The sequence below is a fragment of the Apteryx rowi genome, unplaced genomic scaffold (assembly GCF_003343035.1).
Source record: "Apteryx rowi isolate R43461 unplaced genomic scaffold, aptRow1 scaffold_791, whole genome shotgun sequence".
In the NCBI taxonomy this organism is placed as follows: domain Eukaryota; kingdom Metazoa; phylum Chordata; class Aves; order Apterygiformes; family Apterygidae; genus Apteryx; species Apteryx rowi.
The window spans coordinates 172,198-195,123 of record NW_020451084.1 but is presented as its reverse complement, the minus strand read 5'-3'; the positions used below and the strand labels follow the sequence as shown (position 1 = coordinate 195,123).

Genomic DNA, 22,926 nt, shown 5'->3' with positions numbered 1-22,926 from the left:
CCTGGGCTTAAGGAAGAGTCACAGCAGCTCTCCCAGTTTCTACCGTTGTTTCTGAATTTCTCAGAAGAGGCCTTATCCCTTCATTCTCAATGGTGTGGGGAAATGAGGAACTAATCACCGCCATATGCTGCTGTATTCTCTTTTGGCATTCATGTGGGCAGTTTTGTCTACTCAAACAGTTTGCATTTTGGTATAGCAGAGTTGCAACCAATCATAGATACTACTTAAAACCCATCATTTCAGTCCACTGCTTTTACCTTTTCATTTAATGAACTAAAGGGTGAAACTCTGAGTTACACAAAGATTTCAGATAAAAATGTGATTTTCTGATGTGCTCTATCATTTTTTAGATTCCCTATTGTCTATGCTTACATGAAATACTCAATGCTTAGGAAATAAAAGAATAATTAATTCAGTATAATGATAAACAATGTAGATATTAAACAAATGTTACAGACATTAAACAATTATAATGGAAATATCCTTAATTAAGAAAATAAAAAACTTTTTGAAATTATCTAATTCAATCATAGCGCCTTGTACAAAGAGTTGATTTTATTTGCTTCTGGTGTCACAACATAATAAAAATTAGAAGAGAACATGCATTTTAGGTCATTTAGTCCACAGACTGGGATAGTCCAAACAGCCTTCTGAAGTACATTTTACAGCAAATTTTCTAGTAATTGCTAAAGGATGTACATACTGATCTGAACTGATCTAATCACACAACACTTTATGTGTGCAGTGGCTTTGGGGGAACACATTCATTTATATATATCTTTTTTCCAAGTTACTTCTGGGTCTGCACAATGCTTTGCTCCCACTTACATGCGAGCTATAACACAGTCAGAAATCCAGCTCTTGACTGGTGACTATGGACCATTCAGGAAAGCTTCCTTCCAGTTCCAACAGCTTGGTTACTCCTACTTCATTTTCCTTGCTTGTTATTGCTAAATGCATATGCAACATAAGGCTAGAGGAATCTCAAGAGGGCATCTAACCCACCTGCCTGCTCCAGAGCAGGATCAAGGATAGCTACATAACTCCTGGAAAATATTAGTTAATCTGGTTTTAAAAACCTCTGTTGGAGTATGCTGACTCTGTTTCTTCATAAGGTAATCTGTTTTAGTACTCAGTTGTCCTTACTATCAGGAAATTTCTTCTTAATTTCAAACCCCAAACCTTCTTGACTGAAGTATAAGCCCATAACTTTTTGTCCTATCCACCACAAATATGAATGGAATAACCTATTCTTCATTTTTTTCCAGCAGCTTTTTACTTATTTCAAGACAATCATGATGACTCTTTCCAGTCTTCCCTCTTCCAGACCAAAAAACTTAAATTATTTCAACTAAATTTCTTATGTTCTAAGTATTTTCAGGCCTTCACTGGGTTGCCTCCAGCTGGGCCACATCTTTCTTGAAAGGCAGTTTGCGAAAGTGAACATGAAACTCTACCTGAGGCATTTCTAATGAGAGCAGTAATCTCTGTGTACTGAGTCTCTTCCCCCTTGGTAGCTTTAAATTGACCTACATTTGCTCATCTACATACTAGCTAGAGTAGGGGCCCCTTGGAACAGCCAATATATTTGAGTAACAAAGGAGGGGAGTCCTTTAAGCCTTCTTATGCCAGAGCATGAAGGCACAAGACAAACTACAAGACTCAGCGAGTGCTACAGACATAAACTGCAGATGAGAGCAAAGCATAGATTGGGTATGTCACAAAACATAGCAGAACTGAAGTGAGGTATTCAAATGAATAAGAGATGAAACATTTCTACAAAGACCTGAGGCAGGGCAGCAGAAGCAACCAAGAGCTCTCTAAAACAGACTACCATAAACAGCTTCAAAGCTTCAGCTGGACTGTAAGGAAGAAAGCTATGAGTCAAGGTCTCTCAGGGTATGATTTTCTATTCTTTTCGCTTTGGCTGATGTAAGAAGGAATGCTATTTTTATAGTACTCAGTTCTCTCTACTGAACCTAAAACAAATGTGAAACTAAATCTCAGCCCCAAAGAGAAGCGAGGATCCACACAAATCCACAAGAATGAAAGTTGGTTCAGAGAACCCCAAAACAAAAYGGGGAAAAAACTCAGTTAAGGAGGCAGCATATAATGAGTTTCAGGCTTTCTGACCTAGTAAAGCATCTCATTTATAAACAGAGTGCTGTGAAAACCAGAGTGCTTCTTCTAGTGGGTACTAGTGATGATAACATATTGCCAATCTTGGAATGAGCGATACCATATGCAACTAATGCAAAGTAGGAAACTTCTGATGGATTTTGGCAGCTCTTAAGGCTAGGAGATTAATTATCATAAATCTCTGCCAAGTCTTTCAATTTCTTCAATGAAGAAGTCAACCTGGTGGCTGGGTTGGAGAAAACCATTCTGATAAAATTTGCTTTGTCCCCGTGTGACTGGTAGTTGACCATTGTCATTCTGTCCTCAATCTTCTGTGCTTAGATCTTGGGAGCAACCTGTATACAAGCTGGGAATAAGTGTGGTTAATAGCCTCTACAAAAAAAGAAAAGAAAAGAAAAAAAAAAGCATATTTCCCTCTTTCTCTCACCCCTTTATCCCTGACTTTGCAATATAAGCTAGAATGCAGTTCAAACTAGATCAAAACATTTCATGAAGATGTGTCCAACTGAAAAAAGGGTTTCTTGGGAGGAGGAGACCAATGCATTATTTTGACTGCATAGTTACAAATGCCATGTGATCTTTACTGAAGTCAGAAAGAATTTTGTCTGAAGAAAAGGCAGGGGTGGGGGAACCCAAACAAGGAAGGACTATAAGTCCCTGGATTTGAAATCACTTGATGGAAGGTTTATGCAAGTGTTTCATTGTGGGGATTATCTGAGGAGTATTTGATGTGACTATCACTTTCAGTAGTCATACTTTAATATTACAGCTTTGTGACTAGTCAGGTTACTGTTTGTTTCCTTCTCAGGCAGTCCCAAACCCCAAGAAGAACCTTTCATAATGGCTAAACAAACGTAGGAGACCCTGCAGACATCGGGGTACTATCTCACCCCACTGCAGTAGGATTTGCCCACTCCAGTGCAATCCTTCCTACACCAATTTTCCTGCCTATGCTTGCAGACACCTGCAGCTCCAACGAAGGCAGAAGCTGCATACTTCCCTCCGCTCCTTCTCCTCTCCACAAAAGGGCCACAGAAAAAGTGCATAAATTGCCTTTAGTCCTTTGCTTGCAGCCTGCTGCTGAAGGAAAAACGTATTCAGGTATCCTTATGACCACTCTGGGAATGAAGATAGTCAACAGGGCTGGGTGATTCAGACTCAAACATAGGACCAAAGTCACAGGAGACTGTGGCTGTATCAGCACATCACGATTTTGTTATCTTTGGTACAGTGTACATTCAGAATCGTGCTACTCCTGTGGTATTAATGCTTTCCACTGCCACAAGCACTTCCAAAGCTATTTCACTACTTTCTTCAGAATAAATATTTGTGAGTTTATCTTTGGATTTGTCCAGTTCTACCAGCAAATAAAAGGAGTTACACTATTGAGAATTACCACTAAAACTTCCTTATCAGTCTCCGGATTGACTGTTATAATGTTAGAAACATTACCTGATGAAGTAATTTCATCCTTTCTGCTCCATCTGGCCTTCCTTTGAGGCTTGGTGGGATGTACGAGAAGCACACATTGGTGAGTTCAGGCTTCAAAAACAAAAGAAGTTTGTTTTCCTGTATAGGAAACCCCAAATCACAATGAAAACCTCTTCTGCTATTTGGTCTGAAGTCATAGGACTTTACATATATTGAGCAGTACCCTGCATGATCTGTACTGTCACTTGTACTTTTCAGCAATTCTACCTAGTATCTAGACAGCTTTTGTTCTGACCAAGGATGATGATTACCACAAATCAAGACTACTTGTTACCCTCATCATGCTTGTTTTCTACAGGAATCCACATCTATTTGAACTTTTTCCTGAAAAATGATGAATACTCTGGTCCTTATAAATCAGAACATTAAAGCAGATGTTTAAGATATAACCTGTTGAGCTGTTCTGTCATTAAAATCTGTGCAGGTTGTGAACCCAAGAGTGCCAGACACAGAAAGCAAATGGAATTTCCATTTTGCATCCAGTGCTAACATTTTAAAAATGAGTCATTCAGAAGGCCAGCAAAAACAAGCCCATATTTCTAACTCTCACCTGGAATAAAACTACCAGAAAAAAAGGGACCAGGGTTAAATGGAAGTGCTTTGTTTCATTAATGCCAATTTTTATATTTTAAACATACATCACTATGTAAGTAGTGAAAAAAAATCAAAACACAAAAGGAAGTGGTTTTACCTTTTCAAACTACTTTGACATTACAAAATAGTAAGTCTAATCAACATAATATCCCTTTCACCTTCCTGCTCTCCCAAGGAAACCTTTACAAATAAATGTAACCCTAATAAATTATTTGATTCTGCTTTGACAGAATATTATGATAGCTTCTGGTCAACATCCTGCAGAATCAATAGCTTACCTGCCCCAGTCATTTCTCTGTTCTCAACTGACCACTAAAAACAACCCACTTTCTAGTCTGGTTTGCTGCTCTTAGTTGCAGTACTAGTGGTGTTCAGTGAATAAGAGGAAGGATTTAAAAAATATTTGGTTCCTTCAAGAAACACATCCTACCATAACAACTCTCATCAACAGTACAGTAGGACTGATGCTCATCTGCAAAATGCCTGCTTCGGTTAAACAGGTGAAAAGTACAATGTTACTTTTGCAAAGAACACTGAATACAGAAGAAGCAAAAAACAGTATGTAGAGAGAAGAGATTAGAAATACATTCCATTACGCCATACTTACTTTTTCATCAAAAGCAAGCTCAAAGTTTTCTGTTGAGTTCAGTTGCTTGTAAAGGTGCTCCGCAAGTTCAAGGAATCTGTTGATAAGAGTCTCAAAGCCTGATGTTCCCTGGCGAATATCAAGACATTTACAGAAGTGACCAGAGCAGTGATAAACATTCACTATATATAATATAAGAATAAATTTGATGATGAAAAATGCAGGTTACATTGGTCTGAGAACTTTGTGTGGTGCAGAATATACCAGTGATAACTCTATAAAAGTAAAAACTCTGTGATGAAATAATGCCATTTCTAGAGTAAACATTTGTATTTTGTTACAATAACTCACAATCTATAAGAAATCTGAATGATCATCTTTAATACATGTACAGGATGGGCTTTTCTTGGTCTGAACTTTTAGATTGTCAGTGATGTGTATCCATTTGTTTGTTTTTGCCTTTCAACTGATAATATAATTTCCTATTGAGTGACTAATACAAGTCTGCTCCTTTAGCTAATATAGTAGTATTTCAAAGACTTTAGAATTTGGTTATATTTCCTGACTTAATTATTTCTTCATTTTTCTTGCAAATCCAACTTCTTTTCATGAATTATAAATCACAAAAATGAGAATTTTAAATGTTCCTTTATCTTATTATAGATCACAATACAACCTGATTGCTTGTCTCTTCTATGCAGAAAAAGAGGATCAGATATCCACTCTCTTTTTGTTGGTTTGTTAAGATATACTTTACTTGTCACAAATGTTCTTGTCATTGTTATTTGTGATTAAACGATGAAAAATGTAAGTGGGCACATTTTATATCTTATGTTTACAACATCATCTTCTTTTTGCATTATACATTAGTTCATATGGGACGTTATTTTGTTTATCTAACTCAAAAGAGTTATATTCTTCTTTCAAATTCCATAACTATACAGAAACATTTGGAACAGGAAAATTGGCAACACCCTTTCTAGGAAATGGACAAGATGTTTTAAGCTTTAAAGATTGGACACATTTGGAAAACAAGGCAACACAAATTGAACTGTATAGTATCAATCTGAAGGACCTGAGATGAACAGAAACTGAGAGAATTCATCATCTTCCACATTGGATTTAATGTGGAGGGTATGAGGGAATGGCAATATAGGTTTTAAACAGCATTAATCAATCCTCAAAAGAATCAGGATTCATGTGAGTAGCTGAGAGTTCACATGCCTGTAACAGTCATAATGTGCCGGTCAGCAGCAAGTCAACTAAAGCGAGTGATGTTATTCTACTATAAAAGTCACAGCAATATCATTCATTAGGCAGTTGATAGGTGCCTCCTCTGTTTGCAGATCTGGATGAGAAATGACATTGAGCACGTGGTATTATCTCTTGTTCCCCCCCTCCTCCCCTCCCCAAGATATTTCTAGTATGAAAAGGACAAAAGCAATGCATGTAGAGACTTCTGGGTGAAATGTTGGCATTTATAATTATAGGAGAGGCATCCCTTCTCTTCATTGAAATGTTGGTGGAGATGCAAAAAATGAAAAACAATGGGAAATAAGTTATTATTTTCTCTTAAACCCTTGGAGGCTTGATATCATTTATGGAAAAATGAACATTTTAATTCTTGGTACATACCTATATGCTATTTGCAATATGTAACTTTCTAAATTGCTCTCCAGCATATCATTCATTATGACACTTATATCAGTGATTTTGAGAAATGAATACAGCTGTCCTCTTCTCCAGGGCTGAATTTCTGGAATAAAGCTGTGTTTTCAGAGTCCCTTCTTACCTTTGTTTTCCRCATCAACCAAAGCTCGAAGACATCAACATGCCGGCCACACTGAATTTTCCTATCCCCTGTGTCAAACATTGTATCATATTGTTTATTTGGCTGGAACAGATAGTCTGCCCACATCTGGTTACAAGATTGTAGAAGATCCTGATAAAGCAATATGACAGTCACTTTGCAATGCTATATGTGCAAACAGCTCTTCAGGAGCATTCAGTTTTTCTTTCTAACTGGAGTTTAAAAGGGAATAAGCAGGACTAAAATCTCTGCTTGATCACTCCTCCCCAGACTGGAGAGAAATAAAACTTAATGAGGCACTAGGAAGATCTTTCTGGCTTAAAAATGTGATAACTAGCAGCCAACAAACATGTAAGGAAGCATCATATGATGTTAAAAATGAACATTTTTTCCCCCCATAGCTGTTTTTCAGGCATTTAATTTTAAATCTAAGATAAAAGATTTCCTATAACTCTGTACATGCCATGGTAAACCTAACCACCAAATAAGCAAACAGCTGACTTTTCATAATGGCTTCCCATAGACGTATTGCATGTATGAATGCATTTGTCATGTAATGTCAAAGCTAAAAACAATATTTACAGAGCCCCAAACCTCTACAGCTAATGCACCCACAGCAACATTAGCTTGTTGCTTGTCTACATGAGAAAATTAGTGAACACTTAGCTAGACTATGAAATAATGGAAGACTCGACATGCTGCATTCCCTGCGTGAGCTCCAAGCATTTCCACGAGATGGCTTCTGCATTTTGAGAGCTACCCCATGCTGATAATTTGGAGAACCATTTGCATAAGGAAATAGTGAAAAGTAACTAGCACACTATAAATTTACACCTTTTGCACTGCATGCTGACTTCCCCTGTAGATAAAACTCTCAGACATATTGCACTCTGCATAATGTACTAAGGTACTTAGCAGAACAAAGGATAATTCAACTTTTACTATGGCATATTCTGCTTGCCATGCATTAATCTGGCAAGTAAGTTTTGATGTCAAAGGAAAGGTAGGCTTCCACTGATAATATTTTAAGAAAAGAAGGGAGAAGTGAGATATCTGCTCTTCTGATTTATACAAAGAGGCAATACTTAGAATAACACCTACCCTGGGATGCGATAGATCTCCTGTCAAATCTTTGCATTCAGTGTACTTCCAAATGTTTTCAACAGCTTAGAAAAGGAAGCCTGGATTTGTTGGAGGACCCTCRACTCAAATACTGTAGCCTGTACCATGCAAACTAGATAATAACTCTTAGTTTAAAATTTAAATCTCTAAATTTATACATTCACATGTGAATATAAGCTTGGCTTACACTAATCTGCAGATCTGTTTGCTCCTTCTGGGGTAAGAGTTTTCTGAAGTCCTGAACTGGGCCCAAAGATAACATTCTTACTTTCTAACCATTCATTAACAAAATGATGCTTTTTGTGCATCTGAGAATCCCATAATGACACACATCCCATTTTATGCTCTTTTTGAGTGTTCACTGTTTTTTTGAAACCCTTGAGAAGTGGATCTGATCACTGTCCCTGCACCTCTGTCCTCTCCAGTGTATACCTGGAAGGCACATTGGCATATGATCTCACAGAGGCCCCCAGGAACGTGTCTTAAAAGTACACTTGACACCAGCAGGACAGGAAAGCCTCTTCTCTTGCTAGCACCATGCTTCTGGAGCAGGAAACCCTGGAGATATGTAAGCTTTACGGCAGAGGACAAGGCTGGCTATACAAGCTATAAGAAAGTTCAAAAGGAAGAAATAGTTGAACAATTGGTTTTTCTCTGCTCTGATGCTTCTGTCCAAGTAGGAAACGAGGTTTCCTGCTTCCAACATTAACTGGACCTCAAACTCACTCGGAGGAGCTGTTCAAAGTGTTTTCTGACAGAAGAGAGGACCTGTTCATGTTACCTTTTCATGATTGAGGAAGGCCAAACACTGAAGGGGAGCATTCATCAGCTGTGGGGATTCCAAGTGACAGAGTGGGCCCTATCAATCACCTAATAATGTAAGGAACTATCTGAATGTTAAAGATTGCGTCTATAAGTACCCCAAATTGTTCCCATGCAGGCAGAAGCTTATTAAACTTATATATAGGACCACCAGTTTGCATAACACATAATTTGTGCCATAAGGACTCCCCAAACTGGTCTGACAGTAGAAGCAATTTCTCTTCAGCAGCACCAGATTACCATGGGCTAACTTGTCCTGATTCTGGAATTTAAACTGGTTGCATATATGTCTGTATAGCTCTGCAGCCCATAGTATGAATATATTCTAAAAAGCTTGCAATTCTAAGTCAAGGACACTAGATAACAAGTGAGGATATAGAAATGGGAAGAGATTATTCTTAAGAGGAAAGCACTTTCTGAGAAGAAATGTGAAGGAAAAAGAGACAACAGAGTGTTGATGAGGGAAGATATGCAACCATCATTGAATATTTCATCTTAGAAGCATAATCTGTTCAATGAATTATTCAAGTATTATCCAGTATGAGAAACTAAAAAAAGGAAAAGAGAAACTTACAGCTTGCTATCTTCCCCCAGCACAATTAGAGGACAAAGTAGATATATTAAAAAAGAGAGTAGGTTCATGACATATAACAAGTATTATAAAGGGCTGCACCACACCAGTGATTTCTATGCCATTCTAGCAGTTATTATTGCAGATAATAAACAAGTTGTATTTTGTTCAGCCTTAGTTAAACAAATAGCCCCACTGGCTTCAATATGTTTTAATGCATCAGTAAGATGAACAGGATTTGGCACCATCACAAGAACTCGGAAAGACTAAGGGTTATATTCTGGTCATCTTTATGTCCATGCATGTTTTATTGATTTCAGTGAAGGCACAATTTCATCACAAGGTAAATCTGATCTTTATATACAAATAGTTGGGTTAAATGGATATAAGAAATGAATTTGCCCCTATATTGATGCTACATTCTTTATTCAGTGTAATCACCCTTTTCAAATAGCCTGACCTCCTGTCTCTGAAGTGCCAAACTGCAGCCATCAGAGTGAGGTTGCTCTAGAACAAAAGTCTCCTAATTTTCCCACAGAATTACACTGAAATCCTCTTCATACTTAGTTGAAATTAGGTTATATTTACAGGGCATAGTCATTTCAGTGAACCAAGTTCAGTATACTTCTATTATTGTACTACACTACATACATTGGCATTCAGCTGTTTTTTAAGCACAACAGTCAACATTTTCCTCAAATGGTTTCCTAGTATTAGGCATGCAAGCCTATTTACAGCATCTATCTAGAAATTTTCAGGAGGGTTTATTAAACCGGAGCTCCTATAAACTTTGAAAGTTGAAAAAAATCAGAATATTTAGTAATCAAAATACCAACTGAGTTGGCTAAAAGTAAAAATTGGAGTTGTTCATATCACTTCACAGCAACAAGAAAACTCCCACAACAAAACTAACTACTTCTCCCCCCTCCTGCATCCACCTTCCCTCTCCCCTCCCCCCCCCCAACATTTATACCAGAGTGAAGAATATGGTTTAGGCAACAAAATTAATCTTACTTTGTTACAAGCTGTTTGTTTGATGTCAAATGTCCTGAACTAGGAGGGTAATATCATATATTGAATGATTACTCTGAAGAAAAAAAAGACATTAACTCAGGAGCTCAGAAGTTATACACTGCCCAGGTGGTGTGTTTAATTTTTGGAGTTAGCTGAGCTGGTGCAGAAAGAATGACCTTAGAAGTTGCATGTGTTGCATTACTGCATGAGTGCAGGCAACCTCCTTTTTTGTGTAAACAAGCATAACCTATGTTGAAAGATTATATTCTTTTACATAGTTTTTTTTTTCCAACAGCATCCATTCATGCAAATAGGCCACTTGTTTCATAATCTCAGGAAACTTAGGAAAGTGGTTGCTACAGAACTAATTCCAGGTTTTAAGCCTACAAGAAAAATTCCAAGTACTATTTCCAGAAAGCCCTACATCCACGTGCATCCAGAGTTTGTATTTCTCACGTATGTCAGCCATATCAGAAAGAGGATCAAAGGCTCCGTAAATGGTGGTACCAGCAGTGGCACTGACATAAAGTGGGATATGACCCTGAAAGTGATACAAGATTGTGCAAATCCACATGAGCTCAAAAACCATCTCAGAAAACATATTCTGCTTTCCTCATAACTCTAACACTAACTCTCTCTATAATTACTGTGAAGTACATTTTTCTTTACTCTCCCATCTCTTCCCATTTCTAAAATTCCTATTCCAATTCAGAGTGAACTGGAAAATGAAAGGTTATCTTCCAAAAAAAGAATCTAGATAACAATATAGTGTTGCTTTTTCTGTAGGGCTGCTTCTATTCTTTACCTGTAAAACAATCTTATACATCCCAAGGTTAGGATCTGCCACATGACATAACCCAAGGATTGCCATCCATAAGAAAACTTTCATTGATTTTGATCAGAAAATATACAGTGAAACTACAAGCTCTTAAGTGCTTTTGCACATGTAGATCCTATTCTTGCTGTGGTGACAATATATCTGAAAAACATACTTTGGGCTTTCTTGATTCCCTCTGCCCTGCCACAAGTTTTTTAGCAGTGTGGGAAACAATTCAACAAAAAAAGCCCTCATTTCAGATCAACTTGACACAAAATATTTAAGCTTCAAGTACCATAATTATTTTGAAGTTACTTTTAAAAATACCTTATCTGTGAGCCAACAGAGTCAAAATACTTCATTAAAAAAAATTCAAAAAAATGAAGCATTTCAAATTTTTTCCATTTGGAAAAAGCTGGCTGAAACAGCAGACCAGAATTTGACACAATTTAACAGACAGTTCTTGTTCTCTTTAAAAACAGATTTTAAGTTATTTTATCATTTCCTGGGGGAAAATATTTCCTGCTCTGTCCTTTACAATCGGTATCAATGGCAATTTCATATGAGTTAATGCTGCCAGATTTCAGATCTGTCAGATTCAACCCAACGTTAACATTAAAAATGAGAGTGAAAAGAACAACTTGTCTTTTGATTTTTAGTATTTCTACCTCCAAATCAGACGGAATCATCTTCTCCCTGTAAAAAATATTGGGCGGGGGGGGGGAACACACACAAAGAGAATAATCTCATTTATTGTTCTGATTACTTTTGAAATATGCAGGAAATCAGGTAYCAGAGTCTATTCCCAAGACAATTCATAGTGCTCTGTAACTGTCCTCCTTATTATTTACTACACTACTAAGTTCATATCATCTGCAGATTTTACAAGCAGATTTTACCAGCAATAATTTCATCATTTTGCTGATGATACAAACCTGGAAGGAGTGGCTGATACCTCAGAACGCTGTGCTGCCATTCAGAGAGACCTGGACAGGCTGGAGAGGTGGGCRGAGAGGAACCTCATGAAGTTCAACAAAGGCAAGTGCAGGGTCCTGCACCTGGGGAGGAATAACCCCATGCACCAGTACAGGTTGGGGGTTGACCTGCTGGAAAGCAGCTCTGCGGAGAAGGACCTGGGAGTGCTGGTGGACACCAAGTTAAGCATGAGGCAGCAATGTGCCCTTGTGGCCAAGAAGGCCAATGGTCTCCTGGGGTGCATCRGGAAGAGTGTTGCCAGCAGGTCGAGGGAGGTGATTCTCCCCCTCTACTCAGCCCTCGTGAGGCCACATCTGGAGTACTGTGTCCAGTTCTGGGCTCCCCAGTACAAGAGGGATGTGGCACTACTGGAGCAAGTCCAGCGAAGGGCTACAAAGATGATTAGGGGRCTGGAGCATCTCTCTTATGAGGAAAGGCTGAGAGAGCTKGGCCTGTTTAGCYTGGAGAAGAGAAGGCTGAGAGGAGATCTTATCAACGTGTACAAGTATCTGAAGGGAGGGTGTCGAGAGGATGGGACCAGACTCTTTTCAGTGGTGCCCAGCAACAGGACGCGAGGCAACGGGCACAAACTGAAACACAGACAATTCCATCTGAACATGAGAAAAAACTTCTTCACTGTGAGGGTGACAGAGCACTGGACCAGGTTGCCCAGAGAGGTTGTGGAGTCTCCTTCTCTGGAGATATTCAAAACCCGTCTGGACACGATCCTGTACAATCTGCTCTAGGTGATCCTGCTTGAGCAGGGGGGTTTGACTGGATGATCTCCTGAGGTCCCTTCCAACCTCAACCATTCTGTGATTCCGTGATTTTGTGAAAACCATTGAAGAAAAAAATATATATATATAGCACTAGAGAAAGAGTTGAGTCCCAAGATCATTTTTTCTCATCCCTTTTTTATCCACGGACTACCTAAACTTTTAAAAAAGGTCATTGTATGCTGTTTGTGCATGGAGATCCTTACGATCCTTTTGCATGCATTTCACGCCTTGCTTGATGTCTGCCATCACCTATAGGTCAGGGAATGCCCGGGGTGCCCAGACCCAGGGCAGAGACCCCAGCCCCTTGCATAGACATGACCTCCCAAGCATTCAGCAGGCGTCCCCGGCATGTCACCTACGTGATCTCGTTTGTCAGAATGAAACGGAGCGTGCAGGCTGGGCTGCGGTCACAGCCCGCTCCAGGGTGTCACCAGTGGGGATTATCAGCAGATATATCCAGTGGGCACCACGGAGCTGGAGCGTTTAGGTGTTGCTCTGCAGACCAAGACCAATCCACCACCCGCTGCATTGCTTCTCACGATACAGTGAGAAATACCGCCTCGTAAGCTGCAGCCAATCTCCTCATTAATATTTCCCCTATGAACCACTACAAATAAAGCAATTTTTACATCTGTCTATAAGCCAGCGGACTGCTTCCCCAAACTAGGAGAAGTCAGCTGTCATGCCTCTTTTAGGGCAAAACTCTTGAAATGTAGTATTTTCTGCTTTTTCAGTGTCCCTAATTGCAATTTTAATACCAGAACATGAATTTTATTTTTTAAATTCCAGTCTATGCTCCTAACTCTAGGTAGTGAAGTTTAAAAACAATGGCCTTTAGGAGCTTTTTGTGCATGCAAATAAAAAGTATAGAAAGAAACAAAATCTATTTGAATTTGCCACAGTCATTGAGTGATGACTGTTTTTCCTCACAGCTGCAGAAGATGTGCAAATCCCTGGCAGTGTGAGCTATTTTTCATTTAGGAGTCCGTCTCAATTTTGAGTATCAGTGAAGAGAAATTACAGACATGAAAATGTGCCGAGTTTCTGAACTGCCAGACAGGTTTCAGAGTACACCTTCAGAGATCTGGTCACTGAGGCAAAAGGGAATGAATTATCAGTTATTTGTGATCTTTCAAAAATAGGTGTAACAATGACAGTGATATGAAAATGAAATACTAGGGGAAATACTATATTTTTTTCCAGACATCTTAGTGATACTTATCCCTTCACCTCATGCTTCCAGGGACAGAGGCAGCACCACTGTGGGCTGAATTTCCTTCCTTCCCTCAATCTTCATGTTGTGTCCCATGATATGACCATGCATCAGCATTGTGTCATATAACTATGGCCATCCTCTGTGTTGCACGGAAACCAAACAGGGAGAAATGCACTTTCTGGCAATGCTTATGTCTACTCTGCCGTGCTGCGAGTGAATGGGTTCAAGGAGCCAAGCAGAGCCCTCAGCAGTGTCTTGAACTTCTGGGACAGTGGGAGAGGTGAAGGGAAGCATGCATGTGGGTTGGGTGTAGGAGTGGCCCTTTTAAGCATCTGCAACCTTAACATTTCAATAGTGGAAAAGATGCTAATCCTTAGAGAGAGGGAGAGAAAGGAATGCTGCTCTTTAAATACAGATGCTATGAACTGAGATCCAAGGGGCTTTCACAACATATTGCATTAAGTGAGAAAAAAAAATGTGGAGAAAAACATCAAAGTTTAAGCTCAAACACTTGCTTTGCATCCATTATGTAAGTGCTAAAAAACAAACAGAAAACCTCTTATTTTGTTTTATGCTGCTTCTCACCAGCAGAGTTCGACAGCACATCACACAGTTTGTAAAGAGAGCAGGTTTTATCTCCACAAGATCCCCAGTTTGCATTTTGACAATACCACTAAATAAAGAATTCAGTAGCAGGTTTTTTTGTTTGTTTGTTTTTCTTTTTGCACAGCTACAGGCAGCCCAAATACTCTCTTAACAAGAAAAAGCCTGAAGCAGAGCTAAAAAGATGTGCCCTATGGCCCTGCACACATTCCTAGAGCAACGCACAGAAAAGAAATATGTCTGCAAACCTCTCCTTAAAACCTCTACTGTATCTGTTCCATTATTCTTATGTAGAAGACAAAAAGTCACATTTCAGTGAGAAGAAAAAAAAAAAACACCTTCTAAACAAAACGGTAAGGTCTAAAATGAAAGTTGTTAAGATGGACTGAAAATGGCAGTGGATGGTTAGACAGAGGCCTAGAACAAGCCAGAGTTTGGCCAAAGCTGCAGTTGTTTAAGAGGCCTGTCCCACACCATGTTCCCCCATGCACCCAGATCCCTTCGGACTGAGTTGTCAGGGAAAGCAAGCGTTGGGCTCTTGCACTCCTGCCTGCACCCCCTTGGAGGCACTCAGGGTGATCTGAGCTCCCGCCCTACCCCAAACTCTTGGGGTGCTACTGCCCCACAAGACTAATGTATTACAGGTAGGAGCAGCTGGAAAATTATCATACCCGTGGAAAGGCTGGGGTAAAAAAGAAGACTCTATCGTCTCTCACATCTGTTTTCCTTCCCCACATGGCTCCTGAAATGGCTGAGCAGCGTGGTGCCCTTTGCACAGAAGATAGTGGTAAGAGCTCTGCATCCCCTTCTCCAGCTAAACCACTTTCTGCTGCCTTGACTTACACCAGATAGCACCATCTTCCACAGGCAAACACATACATGGATTGGGGAACATATCTGGAAGAGTCCAATCAGTACTTTTTACTGCATTCATTCTCAGGCACAACAGCCACTTATTTTTATTTTCACTGAACAGAGCAAGACCTGATTAAAGATCTACAAAAATCAACTTGTAAAACATGAACCCTATTTTTGTGGACAGTGAATTTCATTGAAGGCATTCAGAGTTCATTTTATAAAATGGGATTTTCCCCTAGAAAACAGAACTGGAGACATGCTGCATCAAAGAAAGTTAAGTGCAACACGACGTTACTGATAGGCATGGCATGTCTTACCTTTTATCACACTTCACAGCAATTACATTATCTGTCCCAAGTCCAAGAACTGCTATTGCTTTCTTTAGTGAATAATGGCTTTTAAATATAAAGAATAAAAAGTTTATGATGGAGTTTTCAGCATGGTTGTACATGCACAAAAGATATTTGGTGTGTGTATATATATATATATATATAGAGAGAGAGAGAGAGAGAGAGAGTGTGCATATATATGTACACATATATTTATATATGGTATAGGCTTCTCAGTCATTCTTTCTGCCTAAAGAAATATACTGTGCACAACTCAGTTCCATTAGGATGCCAGAGAAAAACAGGAGTCCWGTTAAAATTTACCAACATCCTGTCAATTTGTGCCTTCAGCAAGAAAAGCAACATATCCTTCAAAAATCTGTCCTCAAATGGTTTAGAAATACAGTCTGATGATAAGGAGGTCATGTATATGTTTAATCATAAATAATTTACTTAAGCATGGTACTTAGCAATTTACTAACCATTTTCCCCCAGGAACAATTTTGGAATGTCACTTGTGATTTACTAAGACGATATTATTGAGCAAAACTATTGTATATCCATGTGATAKCACTTAAATTACAGTAGTAAGACAACATTTGTACCATGAATGTCACATAAATGGCTGGTTACTTGAGCCTTGGTTAGTGCAGTTAGTCCTAAAGCCTAAGGTAAAAGCACTGAGATGTATAACTACTTGGAATTTCTCAAAACAAACATTAGGGGGTTTGCATAAAATACAGGAATAGATTAACCTAAGCTACTCTGCATTGTTTTTGTTTGACTATTAATATCCTTGACTTTAAAGAGGAAAACTAGAACTGTAAAAAACCTTGGTATCTCTTTCATTGCATACCTACAGATGACAGAAAGAAAAGCAGTCAGCGAGGGACCGTCGCTCTCTGCAGTGACCTCTCAAACCGCAGCCAAGTAACACCAGTCAGTCTGACACTCGCCTTAACCCCATGTGCCTGCGTGCAGTACTGCCATGGCAGCAGCACTGCAGACCTCAGCTTTTTTAAACTTACTTGCAGCAGCAACACAATGCAAAGAACCAATGGCTTAGGCAAAGCACCTGCCTGGCAGAGCAATGCCACATGTGCTATTGGTGCTTCGCTTGCGCTGCGTGGCTACGAGCAGGGCTGCCTGCTCACAAGCTCTGCTCCCTTCCTTGCCCCTGATGCAGTGGTCTGGGCTCTCCATGCTGTTCCCTTGCAAAGTGTTGAGCGCTTCTCTTTTTAAACATGCAGAATGGTGCTGGTTTTCTTATCGAAAATGAAGAAAAAAAAAAGAAGATTCAGTGATACCACAGGGTTTATGACCTTCTGACAGTTTTGGCAGTTGTTCATTATTGGCAGGAAGAAAAGTCCTGAAAAGAAAGCCCCTAAGCAATTAATTCTGACAAACACCATATCAATTTCTTTTTTCTTTTTTTTTTTTGAGAATAATTTTAATTCTGAAGTGTATTTACATCTTTCTACTGTAAAAATTGTCAAATTCAACAGTTCTATCTACTGTTAGAAATGTCAAATTCAATATTAACAGCTCTATCTTGCTGCAATGAAATGTTTAGTTCAAACAAATGGCTGCTTTATTATATTCTTATTTGTGAAGAAAATAGAAATGCTTGGTTTTGTCTGAGGACTAAGCATTTTTTTTTCCTACTTTTTGAAACTGTCAAAATTACACTGACTAGATTGAAAAAATAACAAAAACCAAACAACTATTTGTGGTCCCTTTGAGGATAATTTGCTAATAGGACAAGTCAGCAAGAGGTTATTGCTCCTTCCCTTCCTTGCAGTCGAAAACAGGTAAAGAGGCTCAATTCAGGGATCCAGTAACAATAATTTCTAGAGTAACTGCTTATGCAGACAATATTCTCCTCTGTTCCATCTGGTATGGTTTAGGAAGCATCTAAGGTCCAAATACTTGCAGCATCTAGATACTGAAATGCCTTTAAACATCACAGTCTAAGCCACTCAGAAGTACACGGCACCACTGACTCGAATGTAGGACCTGAGGTTCCCTAGTGACCTGAGTCACTAAGGATCTTTTTCTCCCCATACTGGAAATCATTTGGGATTTTCAGAAATCACAAGTCATGCACTCTAGTGCAAGTGTAACAGCATTTCTTACACTGCCGTGGCACAGTGAGATACTTATGCGTTCAGAAACAAACAATACAACCTGTGAAAGTGCAGCCATGCCTTTAGTCTTAACCTCAGGGAAGGACTTGTAGTGAGCCATTAAAACACTGCAAAGGTTTGATATGGTCCCACCTAATGGTGTGGAAATGCCAGAAAGGATTTGAGTTCTGAGCAGGTTTTCCTTTGCAGAAGCTGAGCATTACTTCATGGAGATCTAGGGCCAAGATCCTCCCTCAGCTAGGGTAAACCATCTCCTCCGACCACATATGAATTTCTTGGGAGGCAAAAGACTATTCCTCTCCATGTTTCCCATTCGGTCTGCCAGCTGTTGTATAATCTGCCAGCTGACGTCAGATCAGAGATTTTCTTCTCCACTCTTTAGTCCATTCTGTATTTCTCCAGTCTTGATAATACTTAGTTTTCTATGATAATACTTAGTTTTCTAACAGTCTAGGAAAGAGGGAAGAAAGGATTTTTTTTGTTTGTTTGAACAGTTGTGCTTCGCAGGCCCAATTGACTATTTTCCTTCCCTTCACCCTCAAGTTCTATTTTTTAGCAGAACATGGAAGCCCTGTACTTCGTGTCCTTTTCAAAGTTTATTGTTTCATTTTACTGGGGCTGATTTCTGATAATTAATTTGATGAACAATTTAATATAATACTTCCAAATCTGGAGATACTTCTCTCTGTGTTGTTTTTTAGGCTGAGAAAGTATTTTTACTGCCCTTACATTTCAGTTGTCACAATTTAAATATTGAAATGATAGATAACATTTTAGAACAATATAATCAAGTTATTTGCCTTCAAAAAAGCTCCAGTACTGATCGCTTTGAGGATAAAAGTTCAACTTATTATTATTTTTTGCCCTCTCCAAAACTCATCCTCCTTTAGAGCCTGATCCAAGTACTAACAGTCTCTCTCATTTCAGTGGGAATGGAAGACTTCCAGATTGACATGATCTATAAGCAGGGATAATTACCTTGTTCTGCTTACCAAGAGAAAATATGCCATCTGCTTCAACTTCCCTCCATCCAACCATTTTATTCATTTTCTTCAGAAGAATCTGTTCCATGGTAGTGAACACAGGAGCTATTTCACAAGTAAACCTAGATATATTTTTCTATAAAAAGCAACAGCTTATTTTAAAAGTGTTTCATGATGGAGAAGAAACATAAGCAAATGGAGATTTTGATTTAGGAAGACCACAGAGCACTAGTACTTGCCTTTCTACACCAAACAAAAGATACTGAGTTTCTTACAGTTAGAGACATGAAGGGGTCATTGCCCAGCCTGGGATTGTACCTACTGCTTCTAAAAACAGTCGTTCACATTCAGGTCTCTACTACTAAATTTATGTGTGACTAAACTCTAAACCATAGACCCGTGGGCTGAAACATTCCAACATTTCAAAGTCATGCTTCAATTTATTTGTGCTCAAAATTAGCACTGCACTGCGTATCGTAGTCTTTGTATCATGTTATCACATTTGAGACATTCTGCATGGGGTCCAAAATGAAACCCAGAGATTATGATATCATCAAAGCATCAAGTACTGATTTAAGGTAAAATTACAGCCCTGTCAAATTATGCCCTGTAGAGCTAGGGGGATTGACAGCTACCCCTTCAGGGAGATAAAGATTCTTTAACCAAAACTGAGCCATAGAGAGATGGGCAGGAAACCAGTACTGCCCAATAAGGTCCACTTATTACATGGACATTATCAGAGTGTACCAGCTGAGTTCATCATACAGCTATGAACGAGTTTGAAGTCAGACGCAAAACTCCTGGCAAGTAACTTAAGTATTTCCATGGGCTTGCAGAAAGGCTTACAGGTTGTTTTCTGTCCCCCATAAAGAAGAGGTTTACACATTGTGTTTGGCAAAACTGAATTATGTAACATGCAAAAAGCTGCTCTATCAGATTAGAAAGCTATACAGATTTTTACCAGAAAATAGATTTCTGAGAAAGGTGATTATAAAGTATAGCTATGCAATATTGCCTAGTACTAGAGCCTAAGAGGGTTTTAAATGAAACTTCATGTAAGCTTTCCACATTTCAAGTATTTTAAAATATATGAGTACAACTAATCTGATGTAATAAACTTATTCAATACTGACTTACCAGACACAACACTGAAGCACAGGTATTTTCTAGTTAAAGTGTGTAACACAATGGTCCTATAAGCTTAGCTCAGAATGTCAAAGAAAATTGTTATAATCCACTCTAACCAGCCTGGATTATTATATCACACCACCACCCAAACTGAAAGCAACTTGACAGAAAACTGGACCAAAATAACCTCAGCCTTTATGTAACAAGCAGCAATAGGAATTTTCTTTGGAGGACAGAAATCAGAAGCTGAGTTTTAAAACAAGAAGAAGAAGAAAAGAAAGAACTCTGAAACTTCAGGCAAAATTCTGTTTTTTTTTTCCTTCTGCATGCAATTTTTTTGCATATGGCCAAATTTGACTAGAGAACAAAAATTTAGGATAATAAACAATAAACTTAATTTGCATGCCAGACTGTCAGAATGATGCTCAAATTAATTATAAAAAAGTGGCTTGGCTAGCCCTGATCCAGCCAAATGCATATCCAGTTTAATCATGAACATTATGAGTGAAAAATGGTGGCTCATGCACCAAGTGGGACCTATTATTTTATTGCATGCGACCCATCACATTTTTTTTTCCCCTGCAAATTAAAGTATGGTCCAACAGAGGCAAGTGAGAGACATTTTCAGTCCTTTGGAAAAGAAACATTCCACATGCAAATATAAGCAGTTCAACTCCAGAGGAAGGACTACTTACATTCTCAAAAGATATGATGGAGTAGAATTACCAGACTGGGTCTACAGTCCTTACCCGATATTAATCAGAAAATGTCTCATAGCAGGCAAGCCTCATAATTCCCTTTTAAAGACTACCAGGCAAGGTAACATTGGTAGATAAGAATGACCACATCCCTGGTCTTAAAGAGGATCACAATGTTATCACACACAGGTATTCTGCACAGTTCTTTTTCCAGCCAACCTTTCCAAAAGGAATTATATATGCTATAACTATCCACATTTCTCCACTCTGATTTGTTCCATTTTTCATATACATAGCAAAGAGCTGAAAGAATGTTCTGATTGGGAAATGGAGGTAGGAATATCTTTTAATAAAACCTGAAAACCACTGGCCGCTTCCATGAATATAAAACTTTATTCCAGCATCTCAAAATTAAAAAAAAAAAGTCCCTCACAAGAATATAAATATATGCAGCTTTCACCCTCCCATACACTACAAACAACTTGAGATGCCTCAGAACATAAGATATAATTATAGTCGGGACAGAGCATCCTATTGGTACATCAGCTAAACCGACAACCACCAATTCTTCCCTCTGTTTCCCGTGGCAACTGCTGAAGTACTTCTCTTTAATTCCGTGATTTCTTTTCTTAAATAAACACACTTGTATCTTATACTTTTTTTTCCCATTTATGTTATCTATTAGCACTATTCATTTTCTTCAAGTAGAACAGTTTTGCTAATGTGCTCAAGGCCACTCTCTGTCCATTCTTACCCTTTCCCCACTTCTCAGAAGGTGTCTTTTCAGTCCTAAATCCTATTAAAATATTTTTGACAGAAAACTTTCCTTTTATTCATGATGATTTCATGAAGAGGGTGGTGAGGTGAAGGAATTTAGTACAAATATCTTTCAGATACATTTATATTTACATTTCTTCACACCAAATATCTTCTACAGTAGCAAAACCTCTTCAGAACTTTATGAACATTACTGAAAATATACTATTGCAACCAAAAATATCCCACATAGATGGTAAATCCCAGATTTTTGTATAAATMCAGTCCAATCCATGAATCAAATAAATGTTACATATATCCATGAAGTGATGTGACAACATGAGGCATGTATGTTTTTGCTACTTTACCTGTTTTAACTCCATATTTTAAAGTGTCCCTACAGTCAACAAGTATTTGTTCCAGACGCTCCAGCTGGTCAGACAGCTCCAAGCTGAAACCTTCCAAACCTTCAAGAAGCTGATGGGGGTGATGAAAGTCCAGAGCTTTATTTTTTCCATCATAGGTTCTTTTATGTAACTCAGGAGAATTTCTACCACCTCGGGCAAGAACTGCTCTGTGATGCTTTCACCATTCTTAGTGGGTAACAAGTCCAAGCASAAATGAGGAGAACACATGAATCAATACCAAGTTTTATAATTGCTCAGCAAGGCTGATTAGACACAGTTTTAGTGATTGCACATATTCTGCTGAGTTTTTCCCTATATATCCATTTCACAAACAAACAGACACAGGAATAAAACATAGCAGTAAAAAAGGCAAAGACATGGCTAAGAACTTAGGGCCTTAGCACAAGAATGTTTTTGCAACATTCATAAATGTACTATACTTCTTGTTTCTGGCATTAAAAAAATGCCACAGAGCACAAACCTGGCTTGTGAGCGAATGGATATTTTGCTTAGTGACCACCTTTGAGAGGCTGGAGTGAAGAGGAATGAGCAGGGGTGGATTAACTCCCTGCTGATCCTGCTTTGCAGTCATTCTCAGTTGGCTGGGGACACAGCAATGTACCACTCCTTCATGATTTCCTCCAYTGAGCATGCCCCAGCAAGAAGTTGAGAACATCCATAAATGCTCACACTTCTCAGAAGAAGTGGCTGCCACAGTGACTGCTGTACTTTAAACAGAAGAAGTGAAGGGCACAGAAGATGAACATCCTCTCTTTCTCACTGCAGTCCTGAAAATGCCTTTGATGATTGTATTTACGGGGGAAGGAGGAGRAAAGATGAATCCTCGGGGTGGTAAGTGATTTCCAAGGCCTGGCTAGCCTCCCTCAATGCTATATACAACTGTCTTAGGAACTTGGAGTGCTTCCACATCACCAGCAGCTTTTGACATTTCTGACTGAGGCAGCAACTTCAGACAATACACTTCTTTGAGGTCTTGCCTGATGAAGAGAAAGGAAATTTTGCTTTCAGGTAAGCTTTGAAGAAGAGGAGTATATAACAGTGATGAAAAGAGACTGAGCAT

At 38.8% G+C, this 22,926-nt stretch overlaps 1 pseudogene; it reads right to left on the bottom strand.

Annotated features, from left to right (window-relative positions):
* Positions 1–2,310: 2,310 nt before the first annotated feature.
* Positions 2,311–22,437, bottom strand: LOC112977026 (annotated as a pseudogene).
* Positions 22,438–22,926: the final 489 nt, after the last annotated feature.